The sequence below is a fragment of the Panthera pardus genome, unplaced genomic scaffold (genome assembly GCF_024362965.1).
Source record: "Panthera pardus isolate Hobbes unplaced genomic scaffold, ASM2436296v1 HiC_scaffold_7, whole genome shotgun sequence".
Lineage (NCBI taxonomy): Eukaryota > Metazoa > Chordata > Mammalia > Carnivora > Felidae > Panthera > Panthera pardus.
This window is the reverse complement of record NW_026527002.1, coordinates 4,862,068-4,881,682: the sequence shown is the minus strand read 5'-3', so window position 1 is coordinate 4,881,682 and position 19,615 is coordinate 4,862,068. Positions and strand designations below refer to the sequence as shown.

At 40.5% G+C, this 19,615-nt stretch overlaps 1 protein-coding gene across 7 annotated transcripts in view; it reads left to right on the top strand.

The window, feature by feature from the left end:
• Positions 1-19,615, top strand: part of ST18 (ST18 C2H2C-type zinc finger transcription factor) — a 255,635-nt gene that overhangs the window by 123,581 nt on the left and 112,439 nt on the right. For 4 of the 7 annotated variants that reach the window (XM_019428929.2, XM_019428931.2, XM_019428933.2 and 1 more), the window contains exon 2: positions 12,193-12,235. The gene's annotated coding sequence lies outside the window, so the exon portion shown is untranslated. Of the gene's footprint in view, positions 1-12,189; positions 12,236-19,615 lie in introns of all 7 variants that reach the window. The other 3 variants (XM_019428928.2, XM_019428930.2, XM_053896553.1) reach the window with 1 other exon arrangement.

Below are 19,615 nucleotides of genomic sequence, written 5' to 3'. Positions count from 1 at the left end.
AACTTTCGGTACAAACATTATGCATATGATTTTTTTTCGTAACAATGATGATACGTATGACAATATTAACAATAATATTTACCAGGTGCTTACACTGTGCCACCCAGTGTGTTAAGTTCCTTGTAGGTATTATATAAATCAATACCCATGGTATTTCCACTCATGTTCCCTTTTTGCTGGTGAGGCAACTGAAACCGAGAGACATTTAAGACATTTTTCCTTCGGTTACCAGTCTCCAAATCTATGCTCTTAATCTGTTCCTATGCTACATGGTGTCTGAGCACAGAGTGGGGGTGGAGGGGGGTGGAAGGGGCAGAAACAGTGTCAGCAACGTTGTATCAAATGACAGTGGGTCTCAAGTGTGCCTGGGTTGCACTCATAGTTAAATATCATTAAGTAGTCAAACGATTCTGACTTGACAAGTTGCTTCATTTTCCTTATTGATAGCATCTGTCATATTAAGAGTTAATGCTGGGTAAACCCTATGGTCCTTGTCATTCCCCAAATTCTATAACTCTGTGAACTTTTTATAATGCAAACATCCCAGCAGTTTGAAAGATAATTCAGAGACAGCCTAAGCCTTTATTATACCTCTCTAAGACATCCATATTTAGCATGCCAATTAACCTTGGTTTCAGAAGTAGCCTGTGCTAAGAACCATATGAGCTGTAGCTCTGATGCTAAACATCAGATCAAAAGTTAAACATTTGGCCAAACAGCCAGAAATCTTGCTCGCGGAATCTGTGAGCATCCACACAGATACTTAGAAGCATCTGATAATTGAATTCTGCTTCTGAGTACTTTGGTGTCAAGCAGAAGACATGTTTTGTTTTGTTTTTTCTATTTTATAATGATAACAATGACACGGTGCTAACCACCCTCTTGAGTACTTTACATCTATGAATTGTTTTAATTCGCACAACAACCACGAGCAGAGCAACAACCTATAGGGTAGAGTGAAGGTCTGTCAACAGCCCCTTTTTATGGATGAGAAGACTGTGCCATGAGGAGGCGGGGCAACCAGCCAGGGAATCCGGGGCTATAGGGTTAGGGCTCCCACTGACCCAAACATACGTGGCCTCGGGTGTGACGTACCAACCTCTGTACATTTGACCTCTGAGCCTTCTCTCTGTGGGTTTGTTAAGATTTCTCTTTGCTTAAAAACTATTTCAAAACATAGATTGCAGTTTGCAAATATGTTTAGACACTGTAATATTTATTTTTGTATTTTAGATCTCGAGCAGTTACTGTCACAACACTCAAATAGTTTCCTTCTATTACTATGGAAGATTATCGTCAAAGCATTTTTACATCCTTTGCAAATACCATGTTGAAAATACAATACTAACTGAAAAGAGCCAACTTAATAAGATTTGACAAAAATCCTTTAGAAGAGAAACTATATTTAAAATCATTTTATTCTTGGGCACCTGAGTGGCTCAGTCAGTTAAGTGTCCTACTCTTGATGTTGGCACAGGTCATGATCTCACGGTTCTTGACATCAAATCCCAAGTAAGGCTCTACGATAACAGTGCAGAGCCTGCTTGGGATTCCGTGTCTCCCTCTCTCCCTCTCTCCCTCTGCCCCTCTCCCGCTTGTGCTGTCTCTCTGTCTCAAAATAAATACACTTAAAAAATAAAATAAAGTCATTTTATTCTTCTCAGAATCTGGCAGAAAAGCTTTGAACATGGTGATAATTGCGCAAGTAATTGTTGCAAGAAAGAAAGAATGTAAGAATGAAGACTTTTAGTCACAGTGGAACTCTTCCTAGGTTGATAGCATATTAAGTTCACAAGAGATTAAAATAGTTTATTCATCTGGGTATGATTTTCAGATATTGTTTGCATTTTACACGTACTAAATTTTCCAAGAAAGCCAAGTACTAAGAAATTGCGAACAGGTTACCTAGACTTGTGTACCACTGTGGCCTGTGCAAAGGTAAAACAGGATGTGGTCACAGGCAGTTCCACTCTGCCACTCAACCTTGATGTAGGTGGGGCCAGGGCATCTCATCAGGTTTTGTCAATTCTGTTTCTCCTCTGAAAGGTAACGTTATGGCCTGAAGAACAGAATGACCACCTTTGCTTCGAGGTAGCGTTGTTTCAAAGAAGAGGCATTTACAGACCCTTGAATCCATCCATTCAAAAAACTTACTAAGAACCTACTATGTTCCAGAAGCTGTGGAAAGCATTGTAGACAGACATAAACACTGTAAGATCCCACACCATAGTAGGTGACACAGCACATTGATATTCAGAATACAGTGGGACCTATGCCATGCAAGAGGCAAGCCCAGGACATGAATTTGAAAACTGGTCAAGAGTCATAAATGACAACCATCTGGCTTGGATTACATAACCAAGATAAGAGATTCAGAAGGAAGAAGTTATTTACAGGAAAAGATGATGGTACACATTGAGTACAGACAAACAGGCATGATGTTGAGTATACATTTGATCAGTGGATCAGAAATTCAAGAGTGAGACATGGGGTGGAGAGACAGGCATTTGGATGTGGCTTCCAAGGATAATATAGGGAGAAAAGGACCCAAATTAGAAACCCCAGGGAATATCAGTAGATAATGGGAAAACAGGAGGAGACTCCATGAAGAAGGAACTTAGAGAAAGCTGAAGAAATCCAGGAGTGACAAAACAAAGACATGAACAGTTTCTTAAGGAAAGCAATGACTTAAGACCACAGACTGAAAATGCATGACAGGCTCCTCCAAGTAGGAAGCCACTGGTGATCTTAGAGAAGCTTCAGTGGAATGAGGGGTTTGGAGCCAGATGGCCATGAATTGCATAGGGAAGGGAAGGTGACAACAAAAAGTCTCGAGGGATTTGAAGAAGTTTGACTCTGAAGCACAGAGATAGCAATATAGAGAGGAGAAATATGTTTATATACTGATGGAAAGGAACCAGAGGAGAGAAGAACACTCAAATGTTTGAAGGTCTGGAAGGAAAACCAACTAGATGAAGTAGGAAGCAAATGTAATGGAGCTCCATGGAGAAGCTACCCTTAGAAGGAAGGAGAAAACCTCTTCCTCTACAACTAGAGCAAAGGTAGCAATGGAGACAGAAATATACTTGTAAGTGTAGAGGTAAGAGGCTAAGACCATTCAGAGTTGATAGCCTCAACATTCCCTGTGAAATCAGGCACCAAATTCTAAATCATCTCTATATGAAATGGTTTTGTATGGCAAGTGCCTTTAACATGGTACTTTGTGGGGCGCCTGGGTGGCTCAGTCGGTTAAGCGGCCGACTTCAGCTCAGGTCATGATCTCGTGGTCCGTGAGTTCAAGCCCCGCGTCGGGCTCTGTGCTGACAGCTCAGAGCCTGAAGCCTGTTTCAGATTCTGTGTCTCTCTCTCTCTGACGCTCCCCCACTCATGCTCTGTCTCTCTCTGTCTCAAAAATAAATAAACGTTGAAAAAAAATTTAAAAACATGGTACTTTGTATTATTACACTTACATCCTATTGTGAAAAACAAAAGGTTTTACCTGTTACGTATAATTGATACTGACACAGAAACTAGGAAGACTAATGAGAACCAGAAGAGCTGGGGACTTTCCTCTCGGATTTGAACTGTTTTTAACTTAGGAAGGGAGAAGGGGAAGTGGGGAGTGTCCTCTCCTCCTCCGTGAGGAGCAAGGAGTGAAAAGCAGGAGGAAGAGATTGGCTTTTCTCCACGCAGGACAGTGTCCAGCACGTTAGGGGCAAATGAATTTGGATCATAGCAGGCAGTGGACCCATTTCTGGGCTTAATGTCTCTTTTGGTACTTTTTTCCTTATCTTATCTGGGAGATAGAACTTCCAACTGTTAGCTTTCTTACTTTTACCACCTCTGTCCCAGACAAGGTACCGCTTTTCATACCCAGATGACGCTGTGGCCTAGAAACGGATTTCCTTCCTTTCGCTTCTCTGCTCAAAGCCATTCAAGGACATCCTGTCACACTTAAAATAAGATGCAGATTCCTCATTCTAGTCTGCATGGCTCCACCTGTTTTATAAAACAGCTTTATTGAGATATAATCCATATACCATACAATTCGCCCATTTAAAGTGTATGGTTCAACAGTCTTTCGTATATTCAGGGCTATATATCCATTGCCACAATCGATTTCAGAACATTTTTCTTCCCCCAAAGAAACTCTACACCCTTTAACCATCACCTCCACCCCAGGGTCTAGGTGACTACTAATCTACTTTGTGTATCTGTAGCTATGCCTATTCTGAACATTTCCCATAAATGGAATCATGCAGTATGTGGTCTTTTTTTGTGACTGGCTCCTTTCTCTTAGCATAATGTTTTTCAAGGCCTCATCTGTGTTTTAGCACATATGAGTACTTGATTCCTTATTACTGATGAATAATACTCCCTTGACTGGATATACTTAGTTTTATCCATTCATTAGTTTATGGACATTTGGGTTGTTTCTGCCTTTCCAAGATTAAGAATAATGTTGTTATGAACATTCCAGTACAGTTTTCTGTGGACATATGTTTTCATTTCTCTTGGGTATGTACCTAGGAGGTGAATTGCTGGATTATATAGTAACTCTGTGTTTAACCATTTGAAGAACTGCCTGATTGTTTTCCAAGGCGGCTGCATTGGAAAACACCATGCAGTAAAATTACATTTCCACCAACAGTTCTATGGAGGTCTGATTCCTGTACATCCTCACCAACACTTGTTATTGTCTGTCTTTTTCATTATAGTTACCCTAGTGGGTATAATGTGGTATCTCATTGTGATTTTGATTTGCATTTCCTTAGTAACTAATAATGTTGAACATCTTTTCATGTGCTTATTTCCATTTGTATGTCTTTTTTGAAGACATGTCTATTCAAGTCCTTTGCCCATTTCTTCTTTTTTAATTTTTATTTTTTACTGTTTATTTATTATTGAGAGACAGAGAGACACAGAGCGTGAGCAGGGGAGGGGTAGAGAGAGGGGGAGACACAGAATCCTAAGCAGGCTCCAGGGTCTGAGCTGTCAGCACAGAGCCCAACGCAGGGCCCAAACCCACAGACTATGAGATTATGACCCGAACTGAAGTCAGATGCCCAACCAACTGAGCCACGGAGGCACCCTTTTTTATTTTTAATGTTTATTTATTTTTGAGAGACAGAGTGTGAGCAGGGGAAGGGCAGAGAGAGAGGGAGACGCAGAATCCAAGGCAGGCTCCAGGCTCTGAGCTCTGAGCCATCAGCACAGAGCCCGATGCGGGGCTTGAACTCACGAGCCATGAGATCATGACCTGAGCTGAAGTCAGATGCTCAGCTGACTGAGCCACCCAGGTGCCTCATCCTTTGCACATTTCTAACTGGGAACTTTGTCTTTCTATTATTTTTTTTACCCCCCCCCCATCTTTCTATTATTGAATTGCAATTGTTCTTTATATATTCTCAATAAGAGGGCTCTGTTTTCACAGAGCACATGGTTTTTCTGCTCTTTCTCAAATGAATAAAGATTATTCCTTCTTCAATCTGAAATACCCCCAACTTCCAGCTTGCATTGTTTCCCAATAGTGCACATCACTGCTTAGATTGCTCTGTATATTTATTGTTTCCTTGGCTTTTGGTTTGGCTTCCACACTGGAATATAATTTCTGCTGTCTATCCCTGCTTCTCTGTCACCGACCTTATGATGATGAGAGACTGTTGTGATAAAATACTTGCACCTTGGAGCTAGAATTCAGTTCCCTGCACTGCTTCTCCCTAGCTGTGCAATTCTGGGCAAGTACTTAACTTCTCTGTTTTAATCAACTCATTTGAAGTATGAGAATAATAAGTAATCCCTCATCCATATCATTGTTGTACAAATTGAGTTAACATCTAATATACATAAAACATTTATAGCAGTATCTATCACAAAGAAATAATAGAATTTAAAAAGTTGACAAGTATTTTTGACTGATACTTAAAAGAATTTTCCTACTATTTAATATCCAAAGATTTAATCAATCTTATCAACACATGGCCTCACCAGGACCACACAGGGTTATGAATTGGGTGCTACCTACCTGTGGGCTTTGCCCAAGGAGTGAGTTTGGGATCATGGAATTTTGTAGAATTTCTACGGTGTGCCTTGCCTTTTATGTATGATTTATCATGGTAATCCTCACAGCTCTAGAGGGAGGTTCTGTTATCACAGCTTTTTAGAAGATGAAGAATCTGATGATTAGGGAGGTTACAAAGTTCTGAGATCTAGAACTAGCAGCTGTCAGAGTTAGGATCCCAGTTCATATTGGTGTTCTGTGACAAAGCATGGAACCCTCTAAATCTGCCTTGGGCCAGGGCTCAGGATCTCCCGTCATTAACAAATCATTTCCAGGTCATTTATCACTGTTTTCCTTATATACTGGCTTTATGATTTTTTTTTAATGTTTATATTTATTTTTGAGAGCGAGAGCACTAGCAGGAGAGGGGCAGAGAGAGAGAGAGAGGAAGCCACAGAATCTGAAGCAGGCTCCAGGCTCTGAGCTGTCAGCACAGAGCCCAATGTGGGGCTCAAACTCATGAACCTCAAGATCACAACTGAGCCACCTGGGCACCCCATGGCTTCATGATTTTTTAAGCCATATTTCAGTGTCTTTATTATTTTAACACTTATTACTGATTTTCTGAACATTCTGTGGAGCCTATATCTAGTCTAAATGCGGCACAAAACATTCCTTGACTTCATTCTATCCTTGTAGGTCTTTCTACGCTTTGCTCAGAGAAACACATAGTTGTCCAGCATCACGCTGCCTTTTTAGCCAGTGCTACATAGCAGGAATAAACGCTGGCATCAGACATGCTTTTGAGTACTGGCTCTTACTGACAGTGTGACCTAGGTTTGCGCAGCTTCTGGGACTAACAATGATGTCAACCTCCCTAGGTTGTTGTGAGGTTTAGATAAGATAACAGAAACAGAAACTGCCTAGTCTGGTGCCTGAATCAGTGTCGACGCACAAATTAATGGCAGCGATAGCTGAAAGCCTCATCTGGGTTTTGTTTTTACCTTTTCCCTCCTAAATGTATTTCACTCAAAGCATCATCTACTTCTTTCTGTCCTCCCCACCTCCAGTATTGTAATTCGAGATCAGTCTGCCTCATAGAACATTCATTTATATTTTCATGGTCAATATTATGTTTCTGTTATTATCTTTTTATTTTATGGTTTTCAAGAACTGCTCTGTGTACTCTTTTTAGGCATTTGTAATATGCGACTCTTGTAATTTTAACATGTGGTTCAACTGGCAGTGGCGTTTCTTAAATTTCAATACCCCCTTCCCTTTGTGTCGAATCTCTAGTTTTGTGTGTTAAAGATATAGTAGTATTACATGTGCTTTTTGCCCATTTTTTAATTTGTCAGATTAATCTCAATTTGGAAGCAAACTGTTTGTAAGATTATTGTTTTCTTCTTTTGAGGTTTATTTATTTTGAGAGGGGGTGTGTGCATGAGCAGGGAGGGCCAGTGAGAAGGACAAAGAGAATCCCAAGCAAGGTGCGTGTCCAATGCAGAGTCCAACGTGGGGCTCGATCCTGTGACCATGAGATCAGGACCGGAGTTGGATGCTTAACTGACTGAGCCACCCAGGTGCCCCTAAGATCATTATTTTCTACTTCACTAGTCATCAGATACACCGTCAATAATTCAATAATCTACTTTAGAAATGAGCTCTTTTTTTTTTTAATTTTTTTTAACGTTTATTTATTTTTGAGACAGAGAGAGACAGAGCATGAACAGGGGAGGGTCAGACAGAGGGAGACACAGAATCTGAAACAGGCTCCAGGCTCTGAGCTGTCAGCACAGAGCCCGACGCGGGGCTCGAACTCACGGACCGCGAGATCATGACCTGAGCCGAAGTCGGCCGCTCAACTGACTGAGCTACCCAGGCGCCCCAATAATCTACTTTAGAGAATTGCATCTATTACTCTTAGCTAATCTAAACGTGTGTTTTCACCAGCACAGCTTTTTTGCTACACTGTATGGCTATTTTCGTGGCTCATCTCTAAATACTACATTCATTGTTTTCCTAAAATCCCTATCACAGAGGCAGTGACTTCAGTATAGTTCCTGTTTTCTTAATTAGTCACCTGGTACTCAGTCAGCATTCTTGTTGAGTATCTTTTCTATGAAGGGAAGCCAAAGGGAGGTTGTCCTTGCCCTGCAGGAGCGTCTTGTCTAGAGCAGATGACGTACATGTCAACAGTGACTCGTCCTGGTGGGCCAGGTGCTGTGATAGGTGTAGGCGAAGCTTCCTATGGGAACGCAGAGCCAGACCTGAAGCAGGAGGTCTTAACAAGATGGAAGGAAACCCATACAGGTTCCTCTGACATAGAGCCTACGTTTCACGAGCACTCTCATCATTCGCGATGACAACACATTGTGTCTGTGAGGTCTCTAAAAGCAGGGATCCCATAGTTCTTCCAAGACACTTTCTTCCCGCACACGCTTTTTTGGGAAAAACGTAAGGCGGCCCGAAAATATGTAACCTGTTACCTCTGACAGCAAACTAAGGTCAGATTCCCTCACTAGTCTGCCACAGCTAATGAAACACTGTAATAGGGAGAAACCGATTGGCCAATGAAAACCAACAAAAATAACAGACTAGAATTGGATAAGCATAGGACAAAATGCCTGCTGTGAACTGTACTAACCTCTGATTAATCACAGGAGGCAACTATAAAACCAGATGTTCAAATGACCAAAGGCACGTATTTAGTCGGATTCATTGTAACCCTTAAAAACCATCCAAGGAGAAAGACCAGTTAGGAGCTTGATAGTCAGATGCAGGTTCAGCCCATGACAACAGTGTGTATTTTCACTTTAAATGGGTATGATTGTGAGTGCTTTACTCCAACTATACATGCTGCTGTTTGTGCTTTTGGAGGAGAGTTCTCATCAAAGCCATCAGGTGATTCCCCCATGTTACCAAGAAATAAATTCAACATCCACATCTCCTCAAAGATTTTCATTTTATTGCCTCTCTGATTTGTACAATGGATATATCTGTTCTATTAGTGTGGTACACACCATATATCCCTCTCTACTCACCTGTTGACGTGAAACTCTACCTGTTGACGTAAATGTGTTCCCTCTCATCTCCAGGATGTTTTCCCTCTCATCTCCAGGAAGGTTTGAGTAAATAAGTTAATGAACTTATTAAATAATACCGTTCTATATCAAGAGGGTTGGTTACACTGATATTAATCCAATTCCTTATTTGTGACATTATCATTTTCTTGCATTTAGATGAGATTGATACTTTTATGTATGTATGTATGTATTTATTTATTTTTTTTTTTAATGTTTATTTACTTTTGAGAGACAGAGACAGAGACAGAGATAGAGCACGAGCACGAGAGGGGCAGAGAGAAAAGGAGACACAAAATCCAAAGCAGGCTCCAGGCTCTGAGCTGTCAGCACAGAGCCCCATGAGGGGCTCGGATCGTGATAACATGACCTGAGCCAAAGTCAGATGGTCAACTGACTGAGCCACCCAGGAGCTCCGAGATTGATACTTTTAAAGTAGCTTCGTTAAAAAAAACCACAAACATCAGTGAGATAGCAAACCCCAATGAGTGATGGCAAGGATTCAGAAGGGGCATTGATTCTTTTTAAAATCTTTCTCCTGTGCTTACTGATATTTCTTACATTGTGCCATTGTCTCCCAGCTTTACCGGAGTATAATTTAATAAGTTCATGTTTCAGGATACTGAGTAGTTTTTCCTGGCCTGAATAAATCAATGCGGAAGCATCTAACTTCTGCTCAGTGAGAAACTTGGGGTTTGGGCGACTCATCCTTCTCTCTTTACTAAATCACATTCAGCAATGTTTCGTTCCATAATTTACCTTATTATCAACTGGTTGTATTCTCCTCTTCCTAAAACACGTATTTTTAATGAATGATGTTGCAAAATGCCCTTTTAAGAGCTTTATCACTGAGATATTTACATGAACAGAAATGCAAATGTATTTTTAGTATTAGACTAAAAGGTTTTTTTTTATCTTTCAAGATTTCAGGATAGTGTGTTCCTCAAAATAGCAATGATCGAAAAAGAACACTTCACATGGTGTATATAAGAAACTTGTTGTACCCGTTAGAAATTGTCAGAATTTACTAAGGCTGGTAAAACGTTGAAGTCTCAAAGAAATTTGCATCATTGCTTGACATTAAAATTTGTTTTTATGATATAATTTTTGATTAATTCATTCCCATATTTTATTTGCTTTTGGCAAGTTTAAATATTGTGCAGTCTTAGACTCATAATCTGTGAGCTTACATTTGATAATGGCACCTGTAATGAAGAAGTACTTAATTGCTGTTTCTTTCTTGACATGAATGGCTTCCTCTGAAGGGAAGATCACGTTCAATAAGCTATAAAGTGGTTCTCAGAACGTGTTTCAGAACATTCACGTTTTCTCTGTTTCTTCCTATCATAAACTATTAAGAACAGAGCAAGTAAACACCTCTAGAATAGAGTGGAAGTGCTTCTGTTCCGTGTAGAGTATTTTGCCTTTGGGGATTGGGATTCTTCAGTGCATTTAATAGTGACTATCTAAGGCAGTGCTTCTCAACGTGCGATCGACAAACCATCAACACCTGCATCATCTGGGAACTTGTTAGAAACGTATATCCTCAGGCCCCGCTCCAGAGTACTGAATCGGCAGCCTGTGCTTTAACAAGCCCTCCAGGTGATTCTGACCCGGCTGACGTTTAAGAACCGCTGGTGTGACACTCCACTATTCAAAGTGCAGTCCTGGAAGCACCTGGACCCTCATTAGAAATGCAGGACATCAGGGTGTCAGAATCAGGACCCGCATTTTAACAAGGTGCCCAGGTGATCCTTACGCATATTAAAATCTGACAGCCACTGATCTAAGGGTTAAAGCAGGAAACTTACCAGTGGGAGAGTATCCTCTATTCTGAGGCATTTTGGAGGCTGTCAAAATGGACCTCAATAGATACTTTACGTTTTATGTTGCCTCTCAGTTCCCTCTGGAATTAAAAAGGGGGAAGAGATGTGTGAGCCGCTTGGCTGCGATGTTCAAAAATACATAAAGGCACACTGTGTCTACGTTATGAGATGGAGAACAGAACCATTATCTGGGTAGCAGAGCTATTATCTGTGTGATAAATCATATGTGTGTATAAATGTATGTACATGCACACATGCCGGTATACATATCACGCGATGACCTAGAAATATTAGGTGAAGGCATAGTTTTCAGGTCTAAAGTTCTCTGAAAATTCAATTTTCTCATTCACTTTTGATGTGCAGATAAATCTGTTTCCTGTCCTTTTGTTTTTGTTTCTCATCTTTTTATCTTAGATTACCTTGGACCTTCTAGGAATCTTTTTAGAAAGTCTTTTTACCAGTCAAGGAAGTTGCGAACTTTCAAGGCTCCGTCTCATCCCCATAGGGTCATTGTTACGATGCTAGGGAATATCAGTGAGACAAAACTACGTGTGGGGGTGACGAAGTTTGCCTCTTTCCAAGGATCCGGCCTTTTACACAGACCGCTGGTGAATCCAGTGGCCTGGGAGGACAAGAATAGTGGACCCAGAAAAATCTTACTTGTAAAACAATGTCTTTAGCGTGGAAAACGCATGAAAATTAAAGGAGTAAAAAAAAAGATCCTTTGAAGTCTTTGCACAACAAACACCCCCGTATGTAAATAGGACTGTCACTCGGTGTTTGTCCACAACTAGAGCTCCAGATGAACCAGTGTAGTGCGCGGTGACAGGAACAGCTGACTCATTAGCAGAGAGCAGTGAAAGGTAATTAACCCTGGGAAAAGTACAGCTGCCGTGCGGGCTGTTCCTTTCTGTAGGATCTGATTAGAAATTAGTGTTAAACCACTGATTCTTTTTTTTTTAAAGACTTTCACTCTCAGGTGTGTCCCTAGAAAAGGTTCTCAAATGTATTTATATACAAAAGAGCTCAAACCTAAAAAGCATTTTCTGAAAACAGCAGACACCTGTTTTTCTTGTCGAGAGGGAGTTCTTTTGAATGAATACTACGTTTGATGATTCAAGATTGGTAGGATCTCCACCCATACTCTAATAGTCAGTATGTAAATTACTCAAAAGGATTGTTTTATATAGTTAATAAGCTGTAGATAATTGCCATTTAATTAAGTTTTCTCTCTCTTTTTTTCTCTTTCCATTTTTCCTCTGTCGATGCTTCTCATCAGTAGCAATGGAAACTCTCCAGTTCAAATCCAATGAATATTAGGGAAGGTAAGTGAAGACTATTTAAAAATAAACTTTGCCCTCAAAGAGAAGAGATTCCCAACTTTTCACCAGCCTTCAAAAACTTGAGAAATTCAGGAACTTCGTTTTAGCGGACAACCAAAGATATTCCGTCATGGTAATTTGTGTTATATTCATTTTTTTTTTGAGGGTGCATACACTTACTCATCCTGATTGTGATTTCGCATGGCTCCTATGAAGAGCATTAAATCTTTAACACAGTCAGAATTCATGTATGTAGTTAAAAAACGTGGTAGACAGAATAATGCCCCCCTCCCCCAGCCCACAAAAGATGTCTGTGTCCCGGTTCCTGAACCCTGTGGATACGTTACGTTATGTGGTAGGAGGAGGGTGATGAAATGAAGAATTTAACGATGGCGAGATTATGCTGAATTATCCAGGTAGGCCCAATTAGTCATATGTTCCATAAGAGAAGGGTAGGGGAATGAGTCAGGGAGATGCCACATAAGAAAAACTCAACTCAACCCACCAATGCTGGCTTTGGAGACAGAGGAACACAGCCATGAGCCAAGGAATTCAGCCACCTCTAGAAGCTGAAAACGGAACGGCTCTCAGTTTACAGCCAGCAAGGAAACAGGGACCTCAGTCCTGTAACAGCAAGGAACTGGAGTCTGCCAACCGCCCAAATGAGCAAGGAAATGAATTTTTTCCTGCAGCCTCCAGAAAGGAGTGCAGCCTGATTTGATTTGAGCCTAGTGAGACTGTACCAGACTGTAGGCCTGCAGAGCTGTAAGAGAACATACCTGCATTGTTTTAGGTCCGTAGGGTTTTAGAAATTTGTTACAGCAGCAATAGAAAACTAATACAGAAGAGAAGCCAACTGAGAGATGGGATGTATTTTACAGCCGGCAATATAAATCCCGTGAAGAGTTTCCTGTGTGTGAATGGAGAGGAGAAAGATCCCTCAAGAGGCTAAGACGGGTGGTCTTTAGGAACTGGAATATTCATTTCGTAGATCCTAATGACGGTTGCCATCAACTCTAAGATTTCTGTCTTCTGCTTTGCAACCCTCCTCCCCGCCATAGACACACACAAAAAGTCTTCACATGATACTTTTGTAAAACACGGTGCCTGTATCATTCAAAGATGCCAATGAGTGCCTAGCTTCGTTGGAATGGTCAGTCAGCTGTGTTTAACTGAACAAAGGCAAAAGGAGTGGAAAGTCGGGGGACGGAAGGCCAGGTCCCTGCTGCAGAAGGAAAGCTGACTTGACAGTCCCAAAGTAGGCTGAGCCTAGTGCTTAGCAGGAGATGGTGATCATGAGGAGCCTGGTTCTACCCCCGGCTACCTGTGTGAGCGCTGGCTGGGTAGGGCAGCGCGTTCACCTGGTTTCCTTATGTCACGTGTAAAATGGACAACACCGCCTCAGAGGCACATCGTGCCGACTAAGGAAGAAGGCGAGTGAGTACTTACCCTAGTGCCTGTCACGTGATAAGAGTTCAGGGAGGGTGAGTTAAATTTATTTAGAAACACCGTGTCACTTTACTATTTTGATTAAAAAAAAAAAAAAGTAGATGGGGCGCCTGGGTGGCTCAGTCGGTTGAGCGTCCAACTTCTGCTCAGGTCATGATCTCGCAGTTTGTGGGTTCGAGCCCCGCGTCGGACTCTGTGCTGACAGCTCAGAGCCTGGAGCCTGCCTTGGATTCTGTCTCTCCCTCTCTCTCTCTCTGCCCCTCCCCTGCTCATGCTCTGCCTGTCTCTGTCTCAACAATAAACATTAAAAAAAAAAAATTTTTTTAAAAAGTAGATTACTTTTGTCTTTCCTCATGGCTAATGCCATTTTCTCTCCAACACAAAAGTGATCAGGTTGGAGTGTATGGGGAGACGTTGCTTCAAATAAAATGTTTGAGCGCTTAATAGTCAGGTTTTTCTGTCACATGGTGAATAAGAAAAGTGAGGAATAAAAACCGGAAACTGGAAATAGTTTACAAAAATTAGAGATCTTCCTAGATTGTTTTCTTGACAAATTTGGAAAAATAAGACTAGCTTCTAATTTTACCTTTGGCTTTTATTCCCATAAGAGGGGAGGGTCATAAGAGGGTCAATTTAAATCACAAACTATAACTTTTCATATAAATTAGATAAAAGTAGACATTGGGGAAACCTGACCATAAATTCTGTTACATTTCATGCCTGCTCTTGTTTGAATTTTTTGGGAGCTGACATTTTCAACATGAGGGAAGACAAAATTATAAAATCTCCTTAGCTGGGAGAGCAATCAGAAAAAACCTAGAGAGTTCTGGATGCTTTGTGTCTGGGATGTTTTGTATTCAAATACAATTAATGAAGTATTATCTCAAGCATCTGAAGAATATTCTTTTTGATTTAACTTAGTAATCGTCTACTGAGTACCTATGCTGGCCGCAACATTACGTTGCAATGAAAGGTCAACAGGACACAGCCTCTCGCTTCCATGAGCTTATACTGACGCAGAGAAGGTCAAAGGGACATGAGTGAGATAATATTAGACCCAACAGACAAATCCAGATGAAGGTGCCATCAAAACACTATTGGGATGCAGAATTCTGTGAGATGCTGTCACTCGATCCACTACACGAGCGACAAATCCCTTTTTTTGCAGACAGATTTTATAGTTCTGACACTAAAGGGGACAGTTCCTTTGAAAGTTACAGATGAAATGAACAGATTCTAAACATTTAATTGTAGCTATTTAATTTTGACCGTTTAGTCTTCTTTGACCCTTGTGTAACTATATAAAGTTATGGCTGTAATACATTGTTTAGCCAGACCAAGTACAATGTCAACTATTTGTATCTTTTCAATTGGCCTTTGGGGACATTTATTTATTTTAGTCAAAGTTCTCTGAATCTCTCTAGGGATGAATTCTTCAGGAAACATCATTTTCGAGAAGCTTATCCAGTTTGGTCCCATTGTGCCCTCTGCCTCCCTCCATAATCATGCTTTCCACATCTCACTGGAATCCTCAATTTGCTTGTTTGTACTCGTGAGGACAAGAGTTGTGCTTTATCTGTCTCTTCATGCTGCCTGTTGCGTATGGGGCAATTCATCGGTTGGTGCTCAAGAATTGTGTATTAAGCCAATAATAAGTAAATTTTTCCAGGAGAAATATACTTATAATAAAAGAATCTGTGTTAAATTAAACACTGCACTGAGAATAAGGCCCAAGGATCATTCTTCAAAAATCCAGTGCCCCACAGGCCTCAACAATTGAGGGTCATGTCGCTTGCTCTGTAGATTTCAGTAGATTTTCCCATTCCATATTTCATAGTCAGATAATAAAGATAAATGACTCTATCCTTTTCATTTAAATGTACAGAATGTGGTGAAGATATTAATGATAAATAGTTACTGTTGGGAAAAACAGCAGACTTGTGGGGAAAAATTCTTTAAAAATCTCTTAAAATGGATCAGGAAAATGGAATATGTCTAAGCATTATTATAGAGCATAGTGTGTAGCAATCTATGTAATCAAATAGATTAAGTAGAGAAAATTCCCTTTCCGTAACATAAAGGGAATTTTTGAATCAACAAGTGCCCTTTGAACTTTATTAAAAATGTTTGGACATTGTAAGGTTGTTTAGTGTGGACTCACCCAAAATAGCACATTTAGTTGCAACACAAGCCTTGAAGTTAAGTGGTTAGTTTAATAAAACAGAGTTTCCATAGTTACCACAGGAGAACAGAGGATAACTTTTATTTCTTTGGCAGTCAGGAAGGAGCTTTAGAAAAAAGATTAAGCAAACAGATCCAAGCAGGTTCATTATGTGGGGTTCACACCTGATTGGCTTTTTAAAAGAGGAAACTCTTGGCATAACAGGAAATTAAAGTTTTTCCCACTAAAATTAAGAAATGTGAACACCCCCTTTGGGCATTTGCAACTTGATTTTGAGTCAGAAGGAAAGCTAGTTTAATAAGATATCTCCACGAGATACAGTTTCGCTCACAGCGTTACATTCATAAACCATGCCACAAACAAGTGGTTAACAAAGCCCCTCTAGAAGACAGCGATGCCTTGTTCTACATGACAGATCAGACAACCGTGGGGCGAACATTTTGTTGAAAGGCCCGATGGAGGGCAGGTGGACGTCCATGCTGGCGAAGATGCCTCCCTTGCCAGCGTCATTGTTTTCTCAGCTTCGCCTTGAGATGCGCTGTCTCCTAGAGCTAACGGAGGTCGCTTTCCGTGTTGTCCTCTGCTGTGTCTCACCCCAGGAGTTCTTCCCGGTTGACTGTTGAGAAAGAAAATGATGTGGTTCCACGTATCTCACCTTCAGCTCCTGAGCCTTTAGAGCAGCAGTGATTAACAGGACTTTTACAAAGTTTCTGTGTAGTTACAAGGACAGTTTCAATCTTCTGTCATTTTTTTGCATTAGCTATGATTATGCTTTTACCACAAAAATGCATTTGTTTTAAAGGTAACAATACAGACTAGGAGAATAGCTTATGTTTCATCTATATTTATCAGCACTCACTGTACATTTGTGTCTTCATTACCAGGAAATATTAAGGGACATTGTGCCATCTATTCCTGTTTACAGTTTATTATGCAGAGATAGGAAACACTTAGCATGTAAAATGAATGTAGAAATTATTCCTGGATAGAAACACGGACATTTCCCACTCGTTGGCTCTTTCTCCTCCATCACCGGATCAGAGTGTAATTGTCAGTAATCAGGCCTGCTTGCTGCTGATAAAACCACTCTGAATGCTAGCAGCCTTCTTTGTGTGATGACTCAATTATTCCAGAAGTGCCTCATCAAATCTGCCCCATCAGCTGGGCTAATAAATAAGGAGAAGAAACTGGCCCCCCAAAGCAAATTATAAATCCATTTGCATTAACCATTTCGCTGGTCCATGATCTAGGCAGAAATAAGCATGGCAGATTGTGTTAAGCTTATTTGAATATGTTTATAATGTTTACAGCATGCAACTTTTTTTTTCCCACAAGGTGTTGGAATTATCAGTCATGAATGGCATCTAAATGCAGTTATGTTAATTGCAGCAAGGCTTTAAGTATCTTTGAGGGCTATTTTGTTACTTAAATCAGGTGAAAGTGAAATCTCCTTGCAGGGAGAAATATGGGTGTTGCACAAGTTATTGGCATTGCTTTCCAGTTTAAGGAGAAAAGGCTTGTGTTTAATTTTTGCAGGTACTGGAAGGACAAATACAAATACTATAATGACTGCTAGTACAAGTCCAATTACTTTATATCTATCACAGTGGAAACCAGAAGTGATTTTGATGCTCTGTATGACTTCAGCAATTTGCAAAGCAAAAATTGCATTTTCTGGGAGGAGATCAGAGTTGCCATAGCACTCCTTGGACTTAACATTCCTTGAAAGATTCTAGAGGGCAGAGATATCAAAAAGCCAGGCAAACCAGTAAAAATCAGTTAAATCCATTCATGGAAATTTTGCACATTGACAGATCTTATTTTTATTCTTTTAAAATGACAAACTACGCTGAGTGACAAGAAGGCTTTTTTATAGTTGAACTTCAGTAATCCGTCAGGGAAGGAAAAAATGTTCAAAATGGATCATGAAAGGCAATTTGGTTGCTAATATCAAAGAATTAGTCTTGCTGAATACATAAGGATTTAAAATCCAGACGTTCTCCCTAAAAGTGAGTGATACCGTTGACCCACTTTGGAGTGGGGGCTGGTCCCTCTGCAGAGTAGCTCCCCATTTGCTGAAGCTCTTTCCGCCACCCCTACTATGATCAGGAGCTGAATAGGGGTTGATGGTAAAAGGAAAGCTGGTGGCCAGTAAACAGTATTTATCTTTGCCTAAAACAACTTAGACGAAACTCACTGCCCCTCTTCATTTGCTCCAGCCAGTGAAGCATATCCTCTAATCTCAACCTAGAGAGCTAAACAGAAAGAAGTCACCTTTGATGGCGTGAATATACGGTGGCGATAGGCTGACATAATTTTTGGGTATTGATTTGGAAATATATAATCTGTGACTATGATGGAAAAGCCAGTTGTATAGCTCATTGGTTAGACATTCCAAAATAAGGGCTTTGGAGTTTCATTAGATATTTAATGAAGCTACATGGCGAATGGGAAAACAAGGAATTTGTCTAGGGAACCATATCATTCAGATTTCTACAGAATTTGACTCTAAGTTAAATTATCATGCTGATTCATATAAACATACACCTGGAAACTTAGGACTGTGAAGGATATTTGCCTTAGGGTTCAAAAAAAATGAACTGAGCCAGGATACCCTCCCTCCCCCCCCCCCCCCGACTTTCTCATCATTCCCCCTAATGAACAATCGGTAAAGACTTGAATCTTTGAAAAGCGATTTAGGAGATTAAAGCTATTAGAAGTTGTGCAGACACGGCCTCAAATGATGGCAGTGCTGAGGTAAATATGCTGGCATCCTTCTGGTTTTATTTTACTCCTGGAGAGACTAAGAGTGATCTGTCTCTGCAGCTTATATTAACATTCCAAACTTCCGAGAGGACCCGGCCATGCGTTTCCATCCCGAGTGAAATACAGCGGTCTGGTTCCATCAGGCAGCAAATTTCAAACAGAAATGGGCGGTGGTGGTGAGCTCCTATTATATTAGTTAGTACTTGTAGGGCTACAAGTGTAATAGGCCTTTCATATTAAATCTATTGGCCCTGCCATCAGATTTTTCACTTTAGTTGAAAACTAAACCACTTTGTGGGTGTGTGTTTTTTTTTAATATTACATGTTTTTTGTTGTTGTTGTTGTTGTTTTTAACCATAAGCCAACGTGTGGTTCTCTGCTTAAGGATACAGTGGGCATATACATCGTATTACTTTAGGTCATTCACTCCCTCACTCCCCCCACCCCGACCACCTTTAAAATATAATCTGATATACCCTTTGAAAAAAACCACAGAGCAGATCCATTCTACTGTATCGTTGGTTGAAGGGACCGTCTTTTTCAGAAGCAAGTATTCACCCATGAAGCAGCTGTAAAGAACTAAGAGGCCCTAATTATTGGCATATAGTAAAGCAGACAAATGAAATACTTTGTGATGACTCCATTTAACAAGTAAAGCCACGTCTTAATTAGAGAGCACATTTAAGGACTCTGTAGCCCATTAGGCTACGAACCCTTTGGTGCTCGGCATGTAGTTTCACCTTTTAAGATTGGGTTTCATAAAAATCTGAGCTTTAATGGAAAAGTGTTCATCCTGGTAGGGGGATAGAACTAACTGTGTTGCGAGTCGTGGGAAGTTGGTCAAGATGCCAGGCCTTAAGTTAACTGTTCCAGAATGTCTATTTCCTATGAATATATGAGTTAGTCCTCAAGTTTTACAAAATGGTTTAAGATCAGCGAAAGAGATTGAAGTATGGCAATTGATAAAAATGTTTATGGTTTTTGAA